The sequence below is a fragment of the Dama dama genome, chromosome 29, assembly GCF_033118175.1.
Source record: "Dama dama isolate Ldn47 chromosome 29, ASM3311817v1, whole genome shotgun sequence".
NCBI lineage: Eukaryota > Metazoa > Chordata > Mammalia > Artiodactyla > Cervidae > Dama > Dama dama.
The window spans coordinates 32,814,317-32,840,420 of NC_083709.1; the positions used below are offsets into that span (position 1 = coordinate 32,814,317).

The 26,104-nt window shown below is 40.2% G+C and overlaps 1 protein-coding gene and 1 non-coding gene across 3 annotated transcripts in view; one reads left to right on the forward strand and one right to left on the reverse strand.

The window, feature by feature from the left end:
* Positions 1 to 26,104, forward strand: part of MLLT3 (MLLT3 super elongation complex subunit) — a 290,049-nt gene that overhangs the window by 34,923 nt on the left and 229,022 nt on the right. The gene's annotated exons all lie outside the window — the stretch shown is intronic.
* Positions 22,108 to 22,179, reverse strand: TRNAW-CCA (transfer RNA tryptophan (anticodon CCA)). The gene has a single exon. It is a non-coding gene; the product is annotated as a tRNA-Trp (tRNA).

Consider the following 26,104-nt stretch of genomic DNA (forward strand, 5'->3'; position numbering starts at 1 on the left):
CTTAGTGTTTTAGCCATGAAAGAAAATCATTTTAATCTATTTTGTGTCTTACTGGTTTTTAAAAAAAGTTTTCTTTGTAGATATGAACCTATTGGGAAATAATTTTTCCCCAGTTGCTTATCTATTGCAAATGTGCAGTAATTAAAATGCCAACTTTTACTTTTGAGATTAAAAGATAGTATGTAAATTTGCAACTATAAATTAAAAAATCAACTTTTAAAAAAATACTTAAGAGAAATTACTATATTATTACTGGAAACTGCAAAATCATGGCTTTTATTTTGTACTTGATGTTTTATTGAAGAATCAGCTGGCTACTATCTAGAAAGTTTGGAGAAAGTTAATTAATCAGATTTACTACTCAGGAAAGAATCGTGCTTTTGGTTTAAAAACAGATTGGAGGTTTCATTTCAAACTTAAAAATCTAAATAAAGGATGTAGCATATAGATAAGAAAAGAATATTATGCTAGCAATAGTTTTTATTCTCTTACATTTTTGCTTTTCTTTTTCTGTTCCCCACCTCCATCTCTTAGAAAAGGGGCGACTGTTTCTTTTCCTGTCCTCCCCAGTAAGGCCCACTGCTTCACTACTTTCTCTCCCTTCCTTCCTCTCCTTCCTTGGAAGGAAAGAAGTAAAAAACAAAACAAAACAAAACCCAAAACTCTTTGAGGCTTATTAGGGGCTTTAAAAATGAGTTTGATTTGTGACCTGTCATAGTTTGAATAATTTGCTTCCATGGTATTTTGCTTATCTCAGCTTCCCAGCTGCATGCCCAACTTCTGCCTTTTCTCTTTCTTGGCAGGTTAGTTTAGCTTATTTTGAAGGAGTAGAACCAGTTGTCCCCCCGCCCCCCCCAGCTCACCCTACCACCCCTCACCCTGCTTCCAGTGATGTTACTGGAGGATTGAGGTCAAACAACTCAATTCCTATTCTGACCCCCCTTTTTTTCATCACTGAGTAACCTCGACTTCCTGATCATGGCAGAATACCCATCCATATTATATTTATTCTTTTTGAAAGAATTTGTCAGCTTCCAGTGAGGAAAAGATAAGGATGCAAGTCTCTAACAAGCCAGTCCAGTAAGAGGGAGGCTACCCATTGGTGAGTCTTAATAAGTGTTCTCTCCTGTCTCCCCCTGTGTATCTGTCCCTTTAACATTTCTCTCTTGAATGTATTAAGAAAAGTGTTTGTTCAGTCGCTAAGTTGTGTACGACTCTTTTGGGACCCCATGGACTGTAGCCTGCCAGGCTTCTCTGTCCATGGGATATACCAGGTAAGAATACTGAAGTGAGTTGCCATTTCCTCGTCCAGGGGATTTTTCTGACCCAGGGGTTGAACCCAAGTCTCCTGCATTGGCAGGTGGATTCTTTACCACTGAGCAACCAGGGAAACCCAAGAAAAGTCCGTATGTTAGTGCTGGATGGGGCCCAAGCTTCTTCATTTCTCGCAGGCAGTCCAGGTGATCCCACTCTAGAAGTGAAAGTTGCTCAGTTGTGTCCAACCCTTTGCGACCCCATTGACTGTATATAGTCCATGGAATTCTCCAGAATACTGGAGTGGGTAGCCGTGCCCTCCTCCAGAGGATCTTCCTAACCCAGGGGTTGAAACCCACATTGTAGGCAGGTTCGTTACCAGCTGAGCCACCAGCGAAGCCCTAAGTTGCCTGTAGGACCACACTTTGGAAAACATTTTGGAAAACTTTGGAAAAAACTTTGGAAACACTTTGGAAAACATTTAGAATAGTGAATAGAATATGTTGCAGACACCTCACCAAAGAAAACATACAGATGGCGAATAAGCATACGAAAAGAGGCTCCACGTCATGTGTTATTAGAACATTTCAAATTAAAACAACATGAAATACTACTTCCCACCTATTAGAATGGCTAAGATCTAAAATCCTGACAACACCAAATGCTAACAGGATTGTAGAGCAATAGGAACTCTTATCCATTGCTGGTATAAAATGTTACAGACACTTTGAAAGACAATTTGGAAATTTCTTACAAAGCTAAATGTACTCTTAACATGTGTTATGAACTGAATGTTTGAATCCCCTTCAGGTTTGTGTATCAAAACCTCAATGTGACTACATTTGGAGACAGAACCTTTATGGAGGTAATTAAGCTTAAATGAGACAGTAAGTGTGAGAGCCTGATCCGATGGTGTTGGTATCCTTATAAGGAGAGACTAGAGCTGTCCTCCCCAACCTTCCACACCTCAGTCAGGTGAGGATCTAGTAGCCATCTACCAGCCAGGAAGTGAGCTCTCAGTAGAAATTTAATGAGTTGGTACCTTGATCTTGGACATTTTAGCCTCAATAACTGTGAGAAATAAATCTCCACTGTTTAAGTCACCCCGTCCATAGTATTTTGTTATGGCAGCCCAAGCAGACTAATACACTATACCCTTCAGCAATTATGTTCCTAAGTTTTTACTCAGATGAGTTGAAAACTTAGGTCCACACAGAAAAACCTACGTATGGATGTTTATAACAGCCTTTATTCATAATTGCCCCAAATTGGAAGCAGCCAAGATGCTCTTCAGTAGGTGAATAGGTAAACAAACTGGAGTCCACTCATACGTTGAAATGTTATTCAGTAATAAATGAACTGTCAAGCCACAAAAAGATATGGAAGAATCTTGAATGCATATTACTAAGTGAAAGAAGTCAGTCTGAAAAGCTTACATATTGTTTCATTCCAACTCTATGACCTTCTGGAAAAGGCAGAGCTTTGGAGGCAGTGAAAAGATCAGTGGTTGCCAGGGGTTCTGTGGGGAGGGAGGGTACGATGAATAAGTGGAACACAGGGAATTTTTAGGACAGTAAATGGTTCTGTATGATACTGTAATGCTGGATACAAAACATTATGCATTTGTCAAAACTGGTTGAACTATCACACAAAGAGTGACCACTAATGTAAACGATAAACTTTAGTTTTGGTGCAATCCGTAGCAACAAATGTCTCACACCAATGCAAGATGCTTAAAATAGGAATGTAGTGGGGTGAAGTGAGATGGAATAAGGGAACATATGGGAACTCTCTGTATTTTCTGCTCATTTTAAAATTATAAACCTAAAACTGCTCTAAAATGAACAGTTTATTAATTTTATAGTGGACTGAAATTAAGGTAATTAAAAGCATTCAAAAAAATTTTTTTCACCGATTGAGTATCAAATACAAGACTCTATTCTGTTGTTTTAAAAGTGAGAGAAAAACAAAAGAGAAAAATGGGGGTATCTTCCAACTGGAAGGGATTTACTGTCCTTCAGCAGCTCATTTGCATTTCTCAAATGCGTTTCTGTTGTTTTATCATTTAGAGAAAGAACCAAAGGTGATAGTATTTCTCTTACCAACCTGAAGGGTTAGATCTGTGAAGAAATGTTGGATGTGAAATATTTTCCTGGTACTTGATAAAAATGTGTAGTATTTCCCGGTCATTGAGTGGGTAGTAGATCAGGTTAAGGAGCTTCACGGACTGAGGATCTCTTAGCCGGGGCCCTAAGAGCTTGAGCGTTTTTATCAGTGGTCCTTGTTCCTGAACCTTGGTTTGAGATTTGCCTGTTAGAGCAGAACCACCCACCCCAAGAGTTAAAGGTGAATTTCATAGCTTCCTTTTGTTGAAAAATAATTTTTTTCCTCCAAGAGAATTTTTAGTGTGAGTTAGGGAAGACTTCTTCAGGCTGCTCTTTTAATCATTAAAGTGGCCTCTTAGAACTCCTGATTTGATGAACCGATAAAGATGTTTTGTAATTAGCAGATCAAAGCTCTACTGTGGCTGCTGTTTACATTGTGAGTATGTAAATGGAACTTCTAAAGTGAATGAAAAGAATTTGTTTAACACCTCTTTAATTTTGTTTATGTAATTCTTTTGCTTAAAAATCTCCCCCACTACCACTTCACATTGATACTGCTAAGGTAAACATTAACTTCTCTGTCTCACTTTAGTATCAAAGAACTTGAGAAACAGCAGCGTCTGAACTGTCTAGGTTTACTACATTTAAGTCAGGTATTGAGTTCAACCATCCTGTGAAATGAGGCATCATCTTGAAAGGTTTGTCCGTCAACCCTAAGTGATAAATGAATCTATTGACAACTTGAATTTAAAAAGTGCCAAAAAGTATTGGTATCTATGATAATCTTGAATTGAAATTTGGCACTGTCCTCTCCTGTGAATAAACAAATGCAACGTATCATAGCTTGTTTGGAATATAGTGTATATTTAAAAATAAAGTCTGGTGACAGAAGCTTTTCTTTTTAGGTGGTTAGGCAGGTTGGCCCTGTGATAGCTGTTGTAGGTCTAGTCTAATCCCTCAAACTAGAGGGTGGGGTACTGTCTCTTTCAGCACTCTTGATATGATATGATTAGAATGCTGTGTCTGATATGTCAGCTATTTTAAATAAAAATGAGCACTGACTGCTTTATTTCTGGGTGCTACATGGGTATGTTTGGGGAGGGGGTGCAGAAGGGAAACCTTGGTAAGGCTCGCCTGTCTGAAAGGAAAACTACAACTGACCCGTGAACAACGTGGGGATCAGTCCACATATACTTTATAGTTGGTTCCTCCGCATCATCGGGTTCAACCAACCACAGATTGTGATATTGAAAAAATATCTGTTATAAAGTGGGCACACAGTTTAAACCTGTATCATTCAGGGGTCAGCTGGTACAAGGTATTTCAAGTCATTCCATCCATGACTGCATTTGATTGAAACCTTGGTCTCCTCTTGGACTTATATACTGAGTTTTCTGGATAAAACTGCTGAAAGTAAGTGGATTAATAAGCTGTCTTAAGAGAGCCTAAGAACTTATCTTATGAAAGTTTGTAGCTTACCAGTGGTGGGTCCCAATTTGAATTTATTCAGGACTGAAAAGAGTGCCAGTGTGTCTGTGGAATGGTATTTGTCAAGAGATTGGTTTAATAAGACTACCCCCCCCCCCCCCACCAGTTCAACATGAAAAAAAAAAAAAAATCTTTAACTCAAGGCAAGGTGTTAGATGTAACTCTTGTCTCTGTCTAGTTATGGCAATGGATTTACTTTGGTTAACTTCCATCAATGGAGAGAAGAGATATGACCTTTCTGTTTCTTTTAAGGACTTAATAAGTGTTCACAGGGAGGAAAGAGAGCAAAGAAGGAGGTGGGTGGCATTGTGTGCCTGTCCGTGTCTCTTCCTATTGTGAGACTGTGGTCGCTAAGCCAGAGCACTTGGGTCTCACTAAGGTGACAACAAGCAAGGGCTTGCTTTTTTGGGGCCTCATTAGTATTACTGAGGACCGCTTTGCTCCCTATTTACCTCACACAAGTCTGGTGAGATTTAATTAGTTGTACTTAGAGAAAGCTACCTGGGGCCTGCTTGTAAGGTGGATTCACTCGATACCTTCTGCTTGCCTGAAGAAAATAAAGCCATCGGCCCATCCTTTTCCCCCGCTACGTGTCCCACACTGACCTCTATAGGTCAGCAGGCAGGAGGCCTGCTTCACACTTATGGTATTTCTGTGCCTTCTCTGGTCTTCCCTCCGTGTCCCTAACCTGATTTTGGACTTAGTCCTAGGTAAAAAGGGTAGGGTTGGAAGACAGAGCTCTTTCACTCTAACCACAAGACTACATTTCCTCATACCTTTCATACTTTGCTATTATGTGGAATATTAACTTTGCGTACCCCCATAATGGCTCTTACCAGCTTCCTGCTAAATTAAAAAAAAAAAAAAGATTTATATATGTTAATGCATAGGTCAGAATTCTTGTGAGTAAATTACTAGGATTACTTAATGTTTAATTTGGAGCGATACTTTTTTGTTTTTCAGTTTTTAAAAATTTCGTTTGTATTAAAAAAATTTTTTTTTCTTTTTTTGGAGAGATGCTTTTTAAGTCTCGTCATGGCTCTTTATAAAAGCACGTTTCCCTTGTTTCTCTGTGATAGTAATTTGATTTATCCTTATTCTTAACCCTGTTTTCAAAAACTGTTAAATGTTTTACAACCATTAAGGTAGCACTGTCCAGTAGAAATAGAAGGCAAGCCATGGTAGTAATTTTAAGTTTTCTAGTCGTCATATTTAAAAAAAAAAAGAAAGAAACAAAGTTAATTTTAACAATATAATTTAAGAACCAGAGATCAAATTGCCAACATCTGTTGGATCATCAAAAAAGCAAGAGAATTCCAGAAAAAAACATCTACTTCTGCATTATTGACTATGCCAAAGCCTTTGACTGTGTGGATCATAACAACTGTGGAAAATTCTGAAAGGGATAGGAATACCAGACCAGCTGACCTGCCTCCTGAGAAATCTGTATGCAGGTCAAGAAGCAACAGTTAGGACTGGACATGGAACAACGACTGGTTCCAAATCAGGAAAGGAGTACGTCAAGGCTGTATATGGTCACCCTGCTTATTTAACTTATATGCAGAGTACATCATGTGAATTGCCAAGCTGGATGAAGCACAAGCTGGAATCAAGATTGCCAGGAGAAATATCAATAACCTCAGATATGCAGATGACAGGACCCTTATGGCAGAAAGCAAAGAACTAAAGAGCCTCTTGATGAAAGTGAAAGAAGAGAGTGAAAAAGTTGGCTTAAAACTCAACTTTCAGGAAACTAAGATCAGGGCATCTGGTCCCTTCAGTTCAGTTCAATTCAGTCGCTCAGTCATGTCCAACTCTTTGCGACCCCATGAATCCCAGCACACCAGGCCTCCCTGTCCATCACCAACTCCCGGAGTTTACTCAAACTCATGCCCATCGAGTCGGTGATGCCATCCAGCCATCTCATCCTCTGCCGTCCCCTTCTCTTCCTGCCCCCAATCCCTCCCAGCATCAGGGTCTTTTCCAATGAGTCAACTCTTTGCATGAGGTGGCCAAAGTATTGGAGTTTCAGCTTCAGCATCAGTCCTTCCAATGAACACCCAGGACTGATCTCCTTTAGGATGGACTGGTTGGATCTCCTTGCAGTCCAAGGGACTCTCAAGAGTCTTCTCCAACACCACAGTTCAAAAGCATCAATTTTTCGGTGCTCAGCTTTCCTCACAGTCCAACTCTCACATCCATACACGACCACTGGAAAAACCATAGCCTTGACCAGATGGACCTTTGTTGGCAAAGTAATGTCTCTGCTTTTCAATATGCAATCCAGGTTGGTCATAACTTTCCTTCCAAGGAGTAAGTGTCTTTTAATTTCATGGCTGCAATCACCACCAGCAGTGATTTCACTTCATGGCAAATAGATGGGGAAACAATGGAAGCAGTGAGAGACTTTCTTTTCTTGGGCTCCAAAATCACTGCAGATGGTGACTGCAGTCATGAAATGAAAAGACGCTTGCTCCTTGGAAGAAAAGCTATGACCAACCTAGACAGCATATTAAAAAGCAGAGACATTACTTTGCCAACAAAGGTCTGTCTAGTCAAAGCTATGGTTTTTCATGTATGGATGTGAGAGCTGGACCATAAAGAAAGCTGAGCGCAGAAGAATTGATGCTTTTGAACTGTGGTGTTGAAAAAGACTCTTGAGAGTCCCTTGGATAGCAAGGAGATCCAACCAGTCAATCCTACAGGAGATCAGCCCTGAATATTCATTGGAAGGACTGATGCTGATGCTGAAGCTGAAGCTCCAATACTTTGGCCACCTAATGTGAAGAACTGACTCATTGGAAAAGACCCTGATGCTGGGAAAGATTGAAGGCAGGAGGGAAGGGGACAGCAGAGGATGAGATGGTTGGATGGCATCACCAACTTCATAGACATGAGTTTGAGCAAGCTCCGGGAGTTGGTGATGGACAGGGAGGCCTGGCATGGTGCAATCCATGGGGTCGCAAAGAGTCAGACATGACTGAGTGACTGAACTGACCTGAATATATCCAAAATGTTATCATTCAATATGTAATCAATATAAACAATCACTAAGGTGTTTTACATTTTTTCGTACTGAGTCTTCAAAGTCTGGCTTGTGTTTAGATTTCATAAAATATGCAGTTGAAAAGGTAGATTCTTGGTACTACCCTGGTGGTCCAAGGGCTAAGATTCCATATCCCAGTGCAGGGGGTTCAGGTTTGATCCCTGACTGGGGAACTAGGTCGCACATCCCACAACTAAAGATCCCACATATTGTAACTAAGACGCAGCACTGCCAAATAAGTAAGTAAATAAATTTTTTTTTAAAAAAAGCAGATTTACATACTTGAATTGTTCCAAATATTTTCAAATTTTCTGGTTATAATTCAGTTATATTTAAAAAATTTAAATTAATTAAGAAGTAAAATAAAAAATGCAGTTCCTCATTTGCACTTAGTCACATTGCTAATGCTCCATGGCCACATGTGGCTGGTGACTGCTGTATTGAATAGCATAGTTTTCTTTAGCTGTCATTCTCTGATAGGTTTCCCATTTTCAGATAATGAATCAGATTGTTAATCAATCACTCTTTTTCATTATGCTCTTATTCAGAACACATACTGAGGGAAGGGGTGATTTACCTAGATTTATTTCTAATCTATCTAGCAGTTCTTAAATTCTACTTAGTGAAGATCAGTGCCAGAGTCTGGGGTAGAATCCAGATCTTCCAGAGTGTTGTCTGTCTCTTCCCTTGTGCTAAATTCTACTCATTCCCCTTGCTATGGAGCATTTCCTTTCATGAGGGATAAGAAGTTAAAAGGAATTCACTTCTGTTTAGTGGCATTGACCTGTTGAAACCTGTTGAACTCACACACTCCAGCCAGGTTCAGCAGGGAGGGATTTAGTATAGGATATTAGGCCCTTCTTGAATCTTGGAGGAGCTGGAAGAGCAAGCTCTGGGTTGAATTTCTAAGAAAGACTCTCAGAATAACATTGTAGGACTGGCTAGCCAGGGAAACTGCCACCTGGGCTGTAATAAAAAGGCTGAGCAGGCAAGGAGCCTCCCATATTACAGCAGCTGGGGTCAGTACCTCATAATCTAAGCTGGCAAAATGGTGTGGGTGCTGGCTTTGCAACTGGGGGCTGAACCCCAGGACCTAACCCTTAGAAGCACAGCCGTGCCTGATAGTGCTCCCTCTTCCATTCAGATCTGTCTCATTGTGTATGGCAGAAACTCTGGCAGTGTGGTCTTCTCTTGTTCTATGTTGTGCAATCCAGGGGCTAGAATAATGTGAATGAATAAGTGTGTAGTAGTTGCCTAAGTGGTTATTAACTTATTGATACAGAAGTCAAAGATGGACAGATAGAAATTCCACTGAATCTGGGACTATTTGTCTTGCAGAGATAATTTCGTTGAGTGAAATTGAAGTGTAGTTAATTTACAATGTTGTATTAGTTTCAAGTGTACATCAAAATGATTCAATTGCATACACACACATATACTTTTTCAGATTCTTTTCCATTATAGATTATTTTAAGATATTGAGTATATATGTATTTTTTTCTTGAGATCATTTCTCCATGTCCATAACTTCTGGAAAGTTATGGATAAATGGTAATAGTCCTGGACCAAACTTGATTATTCTATAATTTGAAAACCTGAGTTCAATTCTACATAAATATATTGGTGTTTTCTGAATATTTTTGTTAGTATTCTATCCTACTTTGTGATGTTTTTGTGTGTCTGAACATTCAAGATCTTTAAAATGTGAAAGAGGAGAGAGTACATTGAAATTTTTGCCCTACTGTTGTTCTAACTGGGATTATTAGATATATCAAATATGGGGATAAATCACTATAAGGAGCAGAATGTAATTTTGGAACAGACAAGTAGAAAGAGTTATGTTTCCATGGGATTATTGTGGGTCAAGTTAATAGACATGGGGCCGTGTTACAAAATTAATCCTGGTTGAAAATACCATACTTTATACTATAGCAACTTCTCACAGAACACTTGTTCTTCAAAATGTGTATAAATCAAATAATTTGAAAATTCAGACACTGGAATTAGGTTCGGTTATACCCAATTTATCATTCTTTTATTGCATCTCTGGGCTTCCCTGATAGCTCAGTTGGTAAAGAATCTGCCTGCAATGCTGGAGACCCCAGTTCAATTCCTGTGTCGGGAAGATCCACTGGAGAAGGGATAGGTTACCCACTCCATTATTCTTGGGCTTCCCTTGTGGCTCAGCTGGTAGTGAATCCGCCTGTAATGCGGGAGACCTGGGTTCGATCTCTGGGTTGGGAAGATCCCCTGGAGAAGGGAAAGGCTACCCACTCCAGTATTCTTGCCTGGAGAATTCCATGGACTGTATAGTCTATGAGGTCACAAAGAGTCAGACACAACTGAGTGACTTTCACTTATTGCATCTCTAAATATTGAGTGTATCTCACTGGATTAGTATAAGCAGTGGGTCTCTATATGGGATCTCCAGCAGCAGCATCACCTGGGAACTTGTTAGAAGTGCAAATTCTTGGAACCATCTCAAACTTATTGAATCTGAGACCCTGGGGGTGCTCAGCACATGGAAATCTGTGTTTTAACAAACCCTCCAGTTGATTTTGATTTTCAGATTAAGAACACAGACATTAAGTGAATCCATATTCTTTAAAGGGATTGCCAGTCACCAGTTCTTCCAACCCCAAAATAAAATAAAAAAGTAAAAGGCAAAAAAATTTGTCCTTTGTCCTCTTTATCTGTTTTCTCTCCTGTGAAATGAGAAAATGTATAGTTCGGTGTTTTGGGGAGGATTAAACGAGATAGAGGAGAAGGAAATGGCAACCCACTCCAGAACTCTTGCCTGGAGAATCGCAGGGATGGCGGAGCCTGGTGGGCTGCCGTCTGTGGGGTCGCACAGAGTCGGATGCGACTGAAGCGACTTAGCAGCAGCAGCAGCAAGTCAGATAGATGATTGGTATCATGCATAGAATAGTTCAATAAATACTACTAGGATTATTGCTACTATAGCTCATTTTTCCAAAATACTTTGGATGTAGCAACTTGATTCTGGAGGAGGGCATGGTAACCCATTCTTGTATTCTTGCCTAGAGAATCCCCATGGATGGAGGAGCCTGGCAGGCTGTAGTCTATGGGGTCTCACAGAGTCGGACACGACTAAGTGACTAAGCACAACACAGCAACTTGATTCCAGGTTACCAAGGGGACGCAGGATGGAAATCTATCTAACCTGCTTGGTTTAGCCCTCTTAAATTGTGTCACTGTGTATAATTTATATTTCAGATAGCATTTAGCTTATTGCAACTTTATTTTTATCCAGTTTAAAAATTAAAGTTATTTGAATTTCTTCTAGCTTCTTTTCTAGGCCTTTTTCTGTTTTCATTTTCGTGGTGGTATGTGTATCATATTTCTGTAGTTTTTAAAAAATCCTTTTTGACTCTGACCTAGTTTTCAAACTTGGTGGGCCACATGAAAAGATCAACAGGAGAACAAACCAAAAGCTTTCTTTAGACAGCAGCCTGGAGGTACTTCTTTTTGTATGTAAGTGTATACTTTTTAAAAAGAGAGATGGTATCTATTTGTGGAGAAAACACTTTGAGAAAGAAGAGGTTTTCTTATTTTCAATTTCTTTCAGATAATAAAGAAGTAGGACAGAAATTTTCTTTGTTTCTGAAGCTAATAAGTTGAATGAGAAATCTAGAAGTTACAAGCTCACCTGAGTTCATAAGACTTAAATAAAACATTCCTTTACAAAGTTAAATGGCACTGTATGAAAATACATCTTTGTTGGTTAAGGGGTGATGTGTATGTGTGTGTGAGTGGGGGTCCTGGTTTTGTTTGTGTGACTGAGCGTGTTTCTGTACTACAAAGGCGTGTAGTTCTATTTTCAGTGAGTAGTTTTCCTCGCAGCTTCTTTGTATGTAATACAGTCTAGCAATTGTGTAGTTAGTTTACAAAGTCTGTATGACTCATCTTCAGGCTATGGCTTTTTCAAGTTACACTTAAAGGTCAGAGTCTGCTTAGTCCTTAACCCTGCCTTTTCTAACTGGGAAGTGCGAGTCGAAAGAATGAAAAAGTATGGAATTTGTTGGGTCTGGATTTAGACCAGTAGGCTTTTTGGGGGAAGGGGTTGTTCTTTGAAGGAGAACAGTCTGTATTGTGAGGAATTCCCAGAATTGTCAACTAATTTGAGACTTAATCTTTTTTTTTTTTAAAGTGTTGTTCATTAAATCAGGCCTTTGGATTTAAATTTTTATTTAAATGTTTAATTTCTGTATCACATTGACAAAAACAACAAACTAAGAAAGAGATTCAGAATTCCTTTTGCCCTCATGTCATAAATATGCATACATCTAAATCTGTTTTGTTGTCATAGACATTCCAAAAATCTTAAACAAAAGTAGTTTGAAGTAGTTAGCTTGAAATATTGTTAAAACAGTAATAGATGTAGGAGAGATACTTTTTATATGTTTGTTTGAAAATGCAGTGGTTAGACTTATTAGTTTTACTCTAGTTTATATTAAGCATTAGGATAACAAAATACAAAATTGAAAAAGCAAAATACTCTGAGTATGAGTACTCGGTAGCTTTTTTATGACTACCAAGCTAATAAGGCAGAATTCGCCAGTAAGGAAGAAAATTAAGATTCTATGACTTGATTCTTTGGAATTCTGACTGTTGTCACTGTATAAACAAATAAAACAATCTCTGGCTGCTCACAGAGTTTTTGTCCCTTGGACAGATATAATGTCCTGGCATTTTTCATATTCTATTATCAAAGCCAAAGTCTAGAATTTTAAGTGGGAAGTTGGCACTGAAATAATCAAATGCCAAACAAAGCTCATCTGAAAGTCCAATAAAGTAAAATTATAGTATTGCAAAATAAGAGAGTTACTGAACTAAATCCCCACAATTTGAGGATCTTTACTATAAAGATGTTATTGTGTTATGAGAGGGGAGGGGCGGTAGTTTGGGCCAGCTGGGGGTATTACTTTGATCCGCACACGGGGAGCTGAGGGTTCATTTTCCCCTTGGGGTTACTGAGGAGGAAGAATGCTGGCTGGTACCGGCCGCAGTGCTTTATGTGGGGATGAAGCCTTTACTGAGCGTCTGCTCAGAGTTTAGAGCCAAGCCCTGAGTTAGGCACTTTACATATAAATAGGTATTGTTATCGCCGCTAATAGGGACCTAAAGTGAGATTGGTAGTGGCTAAATGATGACACGCCTAGGGTCATGCAGCTTGTAAACTGCGAAGCTGGGATTTGCAATTGTCTCCCTACTCCGAATCTCTTTCTGAAACTGGGTGTTCTGAACACCAAGGACGCCGCTGGTGTTTCCCATGGCACCGATCTGCTGAAGTTTTATTATAGGTTGTTATCATCAGCTTATGTGTCTTTCATAAGATCCAAGTTTTAAATAGGTTGTAGGAAGTCTACTCTATAATCTTCCTAACATCTTTAAACTTTGAAAAGTCTTATGATATCTTGGTAACCATTTTGTTTGGGTGTTAATTTGGGAGCATAGATGCTTGCTCTGTGGGGTGGCCTTATGACTTGCAGTGAGTGAGTCTGTTTTTCAAGGATCATCATTGTGTCTTGATGTATGCAATATCCAGGTCCTGGGGGCTTTTGAGATCTAAAAGACAGTTTTTTGCTTATTAGTGGTTATTTTGAACAAGCTACCCGGCTTCCCTGAGATTCACTTTTAGTAAAATGGGAATGACAGTGGTTTCTTTAGAGGGGGTTGTGAATAACACAGTGCTAGGCACATAAACATTCCACAAATGCTATGGTTGACCATTACATATAAATACCATATAAATAGGTCTTGCTGATACCACTAATAGGGACCAAAAGCGAGAGCAGAAGTGACTAAATGATGACTTGCCTAGGGTCATAGATCTTGGAAACTGCGAAGCTGGGATTTGAAAATGTCTCTTTACTGCAAATCTCTCTCTGTAACTGGGTATTCTGAACACTGAGGGCATCCCTGAGTTTCTTATAGCACTGGTTTGTGTGCATGCTCAGTCGTGTCTGATTCTTTGCAATACCAGGGACTGCAGCCTGCCAGGCTCCTCTGTCCATGGAATTTTCCAGGCAAGAATACTGGGCTGGGTTGCCATTTCCTATGCCAGAGGATCTTCCTGACCCAGGGGTCGAACCTGCATCTCCTGCCTCTCCTACATTGCAGACAGATTCTTTACCAATGAGCCAGCAGATTATTGGAGTTTTATTATAGGTAGTATCATCGGCTTGTGTATTAGTTTATGAAACTTTTAATTCTTCTTGATATATTCCTTTTACACTCACTTTCTTCCCTTGGTCTTGAGGATGGACAGAAGGAATGTAAATGCTAACAGGGTCCAGGTTCTGGGTTATTTACTTTGGGAATTTTTTGAAGTAGATTAATTTCTCTGTATCCACCTGGGACTTTCCTCTCCTATTTTTCTCTCAGACATCCTGAAGACAAAGATGTGATCACATTCTTGGTTGGAATCCCTACTCCCAACTCCACTCTGTTTAAACTCTCTGAATCTCAGTTTCTTCATTTCTGAAAAGGACGTAATACTCGAACTTCCTCTCAGGGTTATTATGAGGATTAGGTGAAAGTACAGTCAAGTTATTTGTACCTAGCAAGGGCTCAATCAACTTTAGCTGAAAGGGAAAAATAAGCCTTTTTAAAAGATGATATTGCCCTTCAGGAAAAGGAATTAATTTGTTTTACTTTCTATTGGGATATTTTTGTCAGATTCTTTTCATTCTGTACTTGTTACATCCTTGCTTGAAACTTTTTTTATGTGGAATTCTGGGTGTGTGTGCCTCAGGGCACAATGGTTTTCTCTTAAATTTGGATCTTGCTACAACCTGGTTTACCATGACAGGAGTGGCTTCTTAAAGGCATCTAGATAAGAGCATCATTCTTCACCAGAAATATTTTAGCAGTCATCATCAAGCTAACAGTAAATATTTACTTTCTGAACACAAAAGTGATAATATTTTTGTTGAAAAGCTCATAGAAGAAAATAAAATAACCCTGAATCTCTCCACTGAGGGGTCCTTAGTATTAGTATTTGAGCGTATGTATATACATACTTTCATGCCCCACTCCCGTGCTTTTTATTTTGGAAATTTAAAGATTTTCAGAGAAGCAGAGAGAGTAGTATAATAATATGTGTATATGTGTATGTGTGTGTTGCTTGGTCATGTCCGACTCTTATGACCCCATAGACTGTAGCCTTCCAGGCTCCTCCCTCCATGGGATTTTCCAGGCAAGAATACTGGAGTGGGTTGCCATTCCCTTCTCCAGGGGATATTCCCGGGCCAGAGATCAAACCTGAGTCTCCTGCGTCTCCTACATTGGAAGATGGATTCTGTACCACTGAGCCACCTGGGAAGCCTACTTAGTCTCAACAATTTGTTAACTCACAGACAGTCTTGTGTTACCAGTACCACCACCCAGCCTCTTTTCTTCCCTCTCTCTGAATGGATTTATTTTGAATTCAGTCCTAGACATCTCATCATTTAACCCATAAATATCTCAGTGACATATACTTTTAAAATGTGATTTGTCACAGTTTCTACTCCCCCACCTCTACCTCCACCCCCACGTACCTCTTATACTTTAGAGTATATTCAGGTAGCTATTTCTGGTCAGTGTATTTAATTTTTTGTAGCTTAGTGATTCTGTTAGTTGATTTTTCTCATTAATTTGCAATTGTTGAGTAGTTTTGGAGCCAGGATTCCAAGTCAACATCTTATTTGTCCCTGAAGGCAGCTCTAGGTGGGGAATGGAGGTAGGAGGTTTTCCTGGGTGTGTAGTCTATAAGATGTGACAGATATAAACTGACCAACAGGTACATGTTTAAGCATAGGCACTGGCCTGGAAGGATACATATCAAATGGTTAGCAGGGGTTGGAGGGAGGAGAGAGTGGACCTGTTTTTACTGTAGATGTCTAGGTAATGCTTGAATCAGTTAGAAGCATATACTGTTCAGGCAATTAAAATAAAAAGAAGATATGTTTTGATAGATACAAGAGACATATAAAAATACAGTGGGAAAGTGATTAGCTCCATGGAGAGCAGAGGCCAAGGCACATTTTTTGAAAGATTTTTCTCCTCCCTGAGTAGGAGGGGGAAGTGCAGAAACGGGGAGAAGGCTTTTCATGCGGGAGACTAGAATGTGCCCAAGACTGATGGAGCCCCTTGTTTTGTTTGGAGTTTCAGTAGTGACTAGATACACCAGCTCTTTGGGCACTACAGCTTTTCCTTCCTGGAAAGTGGAGAGGTAGCATGCAATCGTATTTTCTTGGGGGACTTGGAATGTATTTGCTTAAATATACTTCAAATATATTCAGTCTTCTTGAAAAGGTGTCGTAATTGGTGAGTAGACATGATTAGAAGTGAACAGTTAAACTGGACTATGGTTAGCTTTGTTTCAGTAGTAATATAACATTAAGTTGAAGGTTACATTGTAGTACATATTAGATTGGGAGAGTGGTGGGGTGGTCTTTAGGGCAGTTGTCTCATGAAGAAAGTGAACAGTTAAGTTCTTGGGTCAATTGGGGCACTTTGGAAGCTTTCCCTTTTGGGCTATGAATTGGTAAGTTAATTATCAGGTCTTCTGCCCCACCAAGGGCACAGTTGCCTAACAACTCACAGTGGTTTTTTTGTTTTTGTTTTAAGCTCATCTCTCCCAGCTCCTAAGCCCCCCCTCCCCCCCTTTTTTTTTTAAAGTGTAACTGATAACCCAATGGAACCTAAACTTGACCATTGTGCAGTTTGACCAACAGCACACTTTCTGGTGTGAAAAGCACTCGATACGAAGAGCTGACTCATTGGAAAAGACCCTGATGCTGGGAAGGATTGAAGGCAAAAGGATAAGAGGGCAGCAGAAGATGAGATGGTTAGACAGCACCACCGACCCAATAGACATGAATTTGAGCAAACTCTGGGAGATAGTGAGGGACAGGGAAGCCTGGGATGCTGCAGTCCATGGGTTCGCAAAGAGTCAATCAGGACTTAGTGACTGAGCAACAACGACCGCACTTGCAGGAGATAATCTTGTGAGTTGGAAACACACTGTCAAGGGGGCGTCCTTTTATTTTTCAAATTGATATAAGAAAGCTACATACCCGGAAAAAAATACAATGGTCAGTCAATACCACAGAGATTTTTCCCAGTTTATGTGGAATAAAGCACTTAGTTATTTGATTCTCTGTTCATGTCAATATTGTAGTGATATCACTTCTGGAAGTTTCCAGGGTGTTTTCATTCTTTAACCATAGATAAATGGTAGGTATGTGAGCTGAGTTGAGTGTAGAAAGCAGTCATATGAAGTGCCTACACATACTGTGTGGTATTTCTTCCCCTTCCTACAAAACATTTGCCTTTTGGAAGAATGGATGGCTCAAGGGATTAGTGATGGGGAAGTGGAGGCTTTCACATTGGTTCAGATTTGACCTTGGTCAGTGATGCTTGAAAATCAGCACTATTTAATAGGCATTAAGAGAGTCCACTTTTTGATCCACTTCCAGTGGATAAATATCCATAGTTCTTTAATGCCATAGTTGCGGAACTAATTGGCAGAATTAAATGATTTAAGAACTTTACTCCCCTTTTGCCCTCAGAAAATAGTTGGTCATTGTTTAAATCAGAATCTTGGAGACGGCATGAGTCATTTCTGAGTCCTGAAGGCTGTGGCTCGCTTTGCAGATCTTACTGTATTTGGAAGCTTATATGCTCTAGCATTGCTCTTAGTAGGGGGGTTTGGAGGTGGGGAGTGGGCTGTTTTTCCTTTCAGTTTGCAGTTTTCCCAAAATTGGGGCTCATCCTAACTTGGACACACTTAAAAAAAAAAAAAAAACTACTGGAGTCATTCATCATCCGAGACCCTTTCTTCTTTTCTCCATGATTAAATAAAGGGGGTGTCTCCTTATTTTCCCTCTCCTGGAAGAATTTTAATGCACAAAACTTTCCCTAACACCCTCCTTTTGATGGATACTCTGGAGTTTTGCTTTGCGACTCCAGTGAAGTTAGTAGTATTTTAAGTTTTAAGCTCACTAACTGCCAGTCATGATCACTCTATATTTATAGAGCTTCCAGGGAAGGGTGAGCAGTCAGTGATAATTACCTGCTAATTTGTTTGCTGAAAGATGGGCCCATATATTTAGAATGATGACAGATCAGAATATTTGGCTAAGTATATCAGTCAGTGTCTCATTTATCAAAACAGGAAAACACCAACACGCAACTGTAAAAAACAAATGTGGATGGTATTTCCTTGTTCAGTGAATTTCTGTCCTCGCTAGATTCTTTTACTTATTTGAGAAGTCACCCTTTTTTTGGTTATATCCTAAACTAGGTAACAAAGAACTTCAGGCTGTTTTTTGCCCCCTTCTTTTGTAGGTTCTGTTTGTCATTCTTGCAACTCCGATTCCTTTTTTCTTATTGCAAGTTTGGACACTAACCTTCTTTACCACATAAAGAAGGTCAAGTACAGAAATCTATAGGTCTGACTACCCTTTGTTCTCTCTGTCTGTAGCCTAGAGGTGTAGACTAGGCCTTCACTAAAGGGAAAAGTGAACAAAACAATGAGCTTTCTAATCCAGCCAAGAAGCTTTAGGTTGTGGGAGGAGTTAAAAGTGCCAGTGGGAAGGCAGAAAAGCCATGGTTATCCTTGAGTAGGTAGAGATGTTGCATATTCTAGATGTCCCTGTGGACAGTATGGACTGTTTCTCTCCTCCACACTGAAACAATCCAGAAATGTATTTAGAACAGCTTATCTGAATAAACTGTCAACCAAGAGAAAAGGAAAGGAAAAGGCAGTCTTCAACTATGTGCTGCCCCACCTCAGTAGGGACCTGGCCTGGGGACAGCAAGATTAGATAGTGAATGAATAAAAGGTGTTCTCCATTGTAGTTCACCTCTGTACAGAAAGTGATCTTTTTTTTTAACAGAAAGTGATCTTTAAAAAAAAAAAAAAAAAAGCGTAAGGATATTCAGAGATAAGCAGATTGAATTCCAGGTAAACCCATTAATGCCGTTACTGATTTTCCCAGGACTGTACGTGTAATCTGTATGATTTAAAGGTATCTAAATTTGGAGGTGATCATAGCAGAAGAGATACAGTTCCTCCCTTGAGTCCCGCCTAGTTTGCTTCTTGGGAATGTTCCCCAGCCTGCCAGACAGTTCTAAGAGGCTGTCATGCTCCTCCGTCCCAGGTCTCGGATCCCTCCGGATGTCTCAAGCCAGCTGTGGTTTGGTGGCGGTGGGATGCAGTGTTGCTGGAAGGTGGTGTTGGGTTGGGTGCAGTATGAGCAAAATGAAGACAAAATGCCAGGAATGCTTCTGTGACCCAGGGTTTTTGCGATCCCACAACTCTCATTAGTTATGACGCGAAGCCAGGCATTCCCTGGAGAACCTATTGCATCACCTGTTCTATCACATCAAGTGATAGGGAAATGCTTTCACAAATCCAGTGCCTGCAAGGGGCAGGGCTGTGAAGCTGTTCTTTTTAAGAGTAGTGTCTTCTCTTAGGAAATGTAAATTATACCCCTATATATACACTCCTTAAATACACATTCTATGTAAAATCATATGTGTATCCATGAGAGGTGAGCCTGCTACCTCTAAGAATATTCAGCCCTTTTTTGTTGTTACTCTTCACTTGCATTTTCTTTGATTACATTTCTGGATCTGTTTAACGAAATTGTCTCTGAAATTGTCTTTGTTGGTGCTAAGAGTCCCAGTTGGTTGGCTGTTTATATTTACAAGTAGTTTCTTAAATCCTGTTAGTGTCAGATCAGATTTTAAATCCCTTTGCTCACTACTTTAGAGATAGAAGGAGATGCATTTTCCTTTTGGAAGTGTAAATTATTTTTAAGCTTTTACTTTGTAAATAATAGTGGTGGAGGGGGAGGCTAGTGGCAGGAATGGAAGCAGGGACAGCAAATTTTAACCACATTTTAAATTGCTTAATTTCATTTGCCAGGCTGTATTTTTGCTGTTGTTTCTATGTTGTTGCTGAGTGGGGAATTACATGGATTGTGAAACTGGTTTTATTCTGGAAATGACCGAGTATAATAAATGACATAGGCTTTTTACCAGCACAACTCTCTGCCCTGCATTGTAAATATTGACATGTGTGGCTTTGTCTATTTCCTCAGTAATAAATGTGATTAAATAAAGCACAAAAGTGTTACCTATAAAATATTTGTAGAAAGAGAATATGGAAATTCTTTTGTCTGAGGTTACTGTTATAAAACTCTCCCCATCTCCCAGTGGTGATCTACCTTCCTTTTTGCCTCTGATCACCCACCCCCCTCCTCCAATAGACAAACAGAATCCAAACTCTCAATTCTTCAAAAGGATCAGAGAAGAGTTAAATTATAGTGATATATAGCAAGTAGGACAATTGTAGCTGTTGGTCTGTCCCAAAGCCTACAGAAGGTTCTTATTTCATAAGCAGAGATAATTTGTTTTTCTCTGTGTGCCATATGGTTTTGCAACTGCAGAGATCAAACAGATTTGTGGATGTAAACTTCAGTTCTGTACTTGAAAACTTTTTGAGTGGTGTGGAGATTTTCATAATGTGCTTGAATCATTGATGCCAACCAGGTCTTTTGGAGTAAAGGCGTCCTTGTCAGTTCTGTAAGCAACCATGTATCGTGGTTTCTGTTTGCCTTGAACTTTAAAGACAACTTTTTGAAAGGAAACTTGGAACATGGATTGCCAACTGGAATGCAGTGATTATTTGTTTTTCATAAGGATGATGATTAAAACCAGGAATCATTAACATAGAAGAATACTGGTTCTGAGGCTGCCCAGGTGGTCTCTGGAAGGGACTGGAGTTTTCTCTTAATCAGAAAACTTTTAATTATACTAATTTATTTTGAGATTAATTATTTTGGGGATAGTCTTCAGGATTAAGAGTTTGAGTTTCTTGATTATTTTTCAAAGGACAAAAGGAAAATATGTGTGCCAATGATCCCCCCTACCTTTCTTTAAGGCTAATTTTTATTGGAATATAGTTTTTTTACAATGTCATGTTAGTTTCTGCTGTCCAGCAAAATGAATCAGCCATACATGTACACATATCCTCTTCTTTTTGGACTTCCTTGCCATTCAAGTCACCACAGTGCATTAACTAGACTTTCCTGTACTATACAATAGGTTCTCATTAATTATCTATTTTATACACTATATATATATATATACACATGTGTGTGCATATATATATATATATATATATATATATGTATATATATGTCAATCCCAGTCTTCCAATTCATCCACTCCCTGCTTCCCCCTTGGTATCCATACATTTATTCTCTGCATCTGTGTCTCTATTTCTGCTTTGCAGATAAGACTGTTCATACCATTTTTCTCGATTCCACATATATGTGTTCATATTTGCTATTTTTCTCTTTCTGACTTACTTCATGCTGTATGATGGTCTCTATGTCCATCCAATGTCTCTCCAAATGATCCCATTTCATTCTTCCCTTTGATGTTAATGACTGTATATGTGCTCTGTCATGGTCACAATGAGTATAATTTTAAGGTAGTGTTTTGATTATTTAAAGTAGCTGCATATTCCCTGATCCTTTTGTTTTCTAGTTAAGTTCAGCGGTACATCTAAATTGTCTAAACAGTCTCCATTTATAGACTTAAAAAATTTCTTTTTTTAGTAAGGTATCTTTCACAGGTAGAGTTAAATCTGGAGGGCAGAACAGGAATTGAAACTTGGCCCTATAGACATAAAATTTGATCGATTCCAAGGTTATTCTCTTGTGTTTGGAATGCTCTTTCCTGTTAGCATGTGATATCTCCACAATCCCTTACATCTTAGATAAATTATTGTTCCCTGGGGAAGGTCTTCAGCGCTCTCAGACCCAGCTTCTTACACTATTAGATTTTCTGGGCACACCCTTTACATTCTTCTCTGGTGCAGTGGCCTCTGCTTTTGTAATAATTAATTCTTTAATTTTCATTAACCTGGCTCTCCTTCTATTTATCTGGCTCCAGAAAACAAACTGTTTCGGTCTTTTTTTCTGTTCTATTCCCAGTTCTTGGCTTGTAATGTGTAGTCAGTAAATATTTGTTGAGTAAGTGATAGTGTGAAGTGAAGTGACGTGAAGTTGCTCAGTCATGTCCGACTCTTTGCGACCCCGTGGACTGTAGCCTACCAAGCTCCTCCATCCATGGGATTCTCCAGGCAAGAATACTGGAGTGGGTTGCCATTTCCTTCTCCAGGGGATCTTCCCGACCCAGGGATTGAACCTGGGTTTCCTGCATTGGAGGCAGATGCTTTAACCTCTGAGCCACCAGGGAAGCCCAGTTGATGCAAATCGTGCTTCCTTAGTATGTATGAATATGTCACTTTTCCCCTTTTGTTAATTTTAATATAGAGCATCTTCCAAAATAGCAGTTGTGGCTTTTTAGTTTTTTAAATGACTGCATACCTTCTGGTTGTGCATATTCGAAAAGGTTTGCTGCCTGGGTATCCAGATGTTCTCCTATTTTTTTTTTCCCCTCCCAGCTTGTGCATGGCAGCTATTCTTTTGCTCTTTCCCAGGCTTATAGTTCCAGAACCCACAGCAGGAATAAGCAGGCAGTAATGAATCTGTACCTAAATCGTACAATATTCTTTATCTTTGTTGGTACAAATAGCAACAACACCTGAGACTTCTTGAAAAGAACAGGGTCACGGAGTGAGCGCCCTCAGACCTAATGTCTCCTGACTCTCCCTCATCTGTTTTTCTTTTCATTTGCTTATCCACTTTATTCAGAAAGCATTGATTGAACCTGTCCTGACTATCTGGCACTGGACTGGGGATGTTGTTGTTGTGTCCAGCTCTTTGCGACCCCATGGACTGCAGCATACCAGGCCTCTCTGTCCCTCACCATCTCCCGTCCATTGCATCAGTGATGCAGTCTGGCCATCTCATCCTCTGACGCCCTCTTCTCCTTCGGCCCTCAATCTTTTCAGCATTAGGGACTTTTCCAATGTTTAAAAATTACATGACATAGCCCTGGGAGGTTACCTTCGCCACATCCTAGGAACACTGCCTACCGAGTCTGCTCTGGGAAGATGATGGCAATCCAGGTCACATTATGACTCTTATTGGGTCCAAGGTACTTCTGCCTTTGTGTGTGTGTGTATGTATGTGTGTGTGTGTGTGCACTCAGTTGTGTCCGATTCTTTGTGGCCCCATGGACTGTAGTCTGCCCAGCTCCTCTGTCCATGGAATTTTCTAGGCAGGAATATTGGAGGGGGTTGCCATTTCCTTTTCCATCTCCCTCATTTTGTATCTGATGAACCCAAGTGCACAAGGAGGTTACTTGTGTTCCCCCAAAGCAAAATGACTGGTTAACTTGGTTAGTATATGAGTAGAGTTAAGAGCCCCGTCACCTGAGTCCACATTGGTTCTCTTGGTGCCAGAAACCTTTGTGTTTGGCAGAAAGTTAATTTTTCTCTTCATCACAAGTTCTTGAGAAAGTTAGTGGCGTCAAGCATTCATGAATGACTGCCCCATAAATATTTGTTTTACACTCCTTCAGGCAGTGGTCATAACAGATATCCAACATTTGATTGTATGAAGTACTTTGTCCTACATATATCAGACAGAGGAGTCACTCAAATTGGAGGACACAATGTGATTCATTTCAAAGGTGCGAAGTGATTTGGCCAAAGGTTTCATAACAGTAAGGTTTCTTTTGGCTGGGCTGGTCACGATGCCCCTGTGCTGCCCCACTGAGAGACTTTGAAACAAATATCCCTCATCAGATAAACCCAGCAATTTATTTGGAGGGGCAAGTTAGTAATTTAAGATGGACCACCAAAATGAAGAGGGTTTTTAGCCTACCAGAGCATGTCTTCCTGCCCCACTCTGATGTAGAAACCCCCTCTGAGACTCCCCCACCACCCAATAAAAGCAGCTTGGAAACTGGAATATTAACTTGAACACCACATGCTTCAACCAGTTAGCTAGAGCTTGGTTTAAGTCACTTTTTCATAACAGAAGTTAAAAGAGCCTCTCTCATCTTTGAAAAGTACTCAAACATCTGTCTTTAAGGAGTAGGAACCAGTGTCCTTTACTGCTTGTTTTAGGAACACCCATTTTCCAGAATATTTGCATTTATATCTAAATTTTAAAATGGAGTCATATTATAAAGCATAATAATTTAATATTTGTATATAAACCTGTAGACACAAATGAGGGAAACTGCCTCAATAGGGGTGATTCTTCAGGGGCCACATTTGCAGGGAGCCCCCTTTTCCTGGGCTTCCCAGGTGGCACTAGTGATGAAGTGCCCACCTGCCAAAGTAGGAGACGTAAGAGACACAGGCTCGATCCCTGGGTCAGAAAGATCCCCTGGAGGAGGGAAATGGCAGCCCACTCCAGTATTCTTGCCTGGAGAATTCCATGGACAAAGCAGCCTGATGGGCTGCAGTCCATGGGGTCTCAAAGAGTCGGACATGACCGAAGCAACTTAGCATGCACATGCGCCCTTTTCCTGCTCCGGGGATCTTGGCCAGCAGTGGACTCAGAACAGGACAAACCAAACTCAGTGTCTCTGCCCACCGTCCCCCATCTAACAGGAAGACAGCAGTGTGGTCTCATCATCCAAGCCAGGCCAACTGGGATTTTATGCCAGGATTGTGCCACCTGAAGCTGTGGGAAAGATGCTCTCCCCTTCCTCTGATTGCCAGCGTGGGAAGTTTCCAACCCAGAGAAGTTTGCAGTCCTGGTTCCAGCCTTGTGGAGCCAGAGCTCACTGATAAAAATGACACCAACACATATGAGTTTCTCCAAGTGGGCAAGGTAAATATGAGTTGCATAGTTACTGCCTGATATTCCAGGGATGTCCTCCCGGCAGTGGTTGTAAAATTATAGTGGATATACTCAAGAGTTCTCTGAGTGTTTGTTTAACAAGGCAGATTCTTGCTTCCCTGGTGGCTCAGATGGTAAGGAATCTGCCTGCAGTGGAGGAGACCTGGGTTCGATCCCTGGGTTGGGAAGATCCCTTGGAGAAGGGAATGGCTACGCACTCCAGTGTTCTCCCTGGAGAATTCCATGGACCTATGAGCCTGGCAGGCTACAGTCCATGGGGTCACAAAGAGTCGTACACAACTGGGGGACTCACAGTTTTCAGTTCACCCCAGACTGAACCAGCTGGCTGGGGAATTTAGGAAGCTGTGTTTCAGACAAACCGTCCAGGTGATTCTAATACTCCTGTGTGCTATTGAATTGATGAGTGCCTATTCTTCCATCTGGGATGTGAGGATGTTGGTTTACTTTAGGTGCAAGTTATGTTTAAGTTTATTGCCGTTAATAAGTTAGGTTTATGGCAGTTTGGTTTAGAAGGATGCTTCATCAGGGTCAAATACAGGCTCATATTTTATTATGGCAAATTATTTATTTAAAAAAAAAAAAAAAAACCTTTGCTTTCCTAAAGATGTGATTTGGGGGGAATGTTGGTGGAAGGGGTTGTTGTTGTAGTCAGTGAAATCAGCTCTTCTGGAGCCATACCCCTGGCCAGCCCATGTGCTCCAGAGCTGCTCTGGTGGTCTTCTTCTTGGCTTCCTTCCTGCACTTCTCTTTTTACAGCCAGCTGTAAGCCAAAATGATTGGAGGGGAGCAGGCAGTGGTATCCATATAAGTTCTTTAAAAAATTTATTTATTATTATTATTTGGTTGCTCTGGGTCTTCATTGCTGTGTGCAGATTTTCTCTAGTTGTGGAGGGTGGGGCTATTTTTTGTTGCAGTGCATGGACTTCTTATAGTGGTGGCTTCTCTTGTTGTGGAGCAGAGGTTCTAGGCAGGCAGGCTTTGGTAGTTGTAGCTCGTGGGCTCAGTAGTTGTGGCACATGGGCTTGGTTGCTCCAGGGCGTGTGGAATCTTCCTGGACCAGGGATTGAGCCCATGTCCTCTGCATTGGCATGCGGGTTCTTATCCACTGTTCCAGCATATCAGTTTGAAGAGTGAGTCCATACAGTTCTATTTTGGTTTTTCTTGGTCATGGATAGAGATTTTCCCTCTACCTCAATTATTTTCCATTTAATTGTCTCTTGATGCAAGATAAGCAATGGAAAGGAGCCCCGAGGATGGAAACTGTGACTTTTCCCAGGTGTTTGTTCTTAGGGCTCTTTCTCTGTATTTCTTGCTACTAGATTTTTCTGTTTTTGAAACACAAAGGGTGAGACCCTGAGAAAAGGCCTGGGTAGAATTTTTTGTTAATTATAATATCCTTG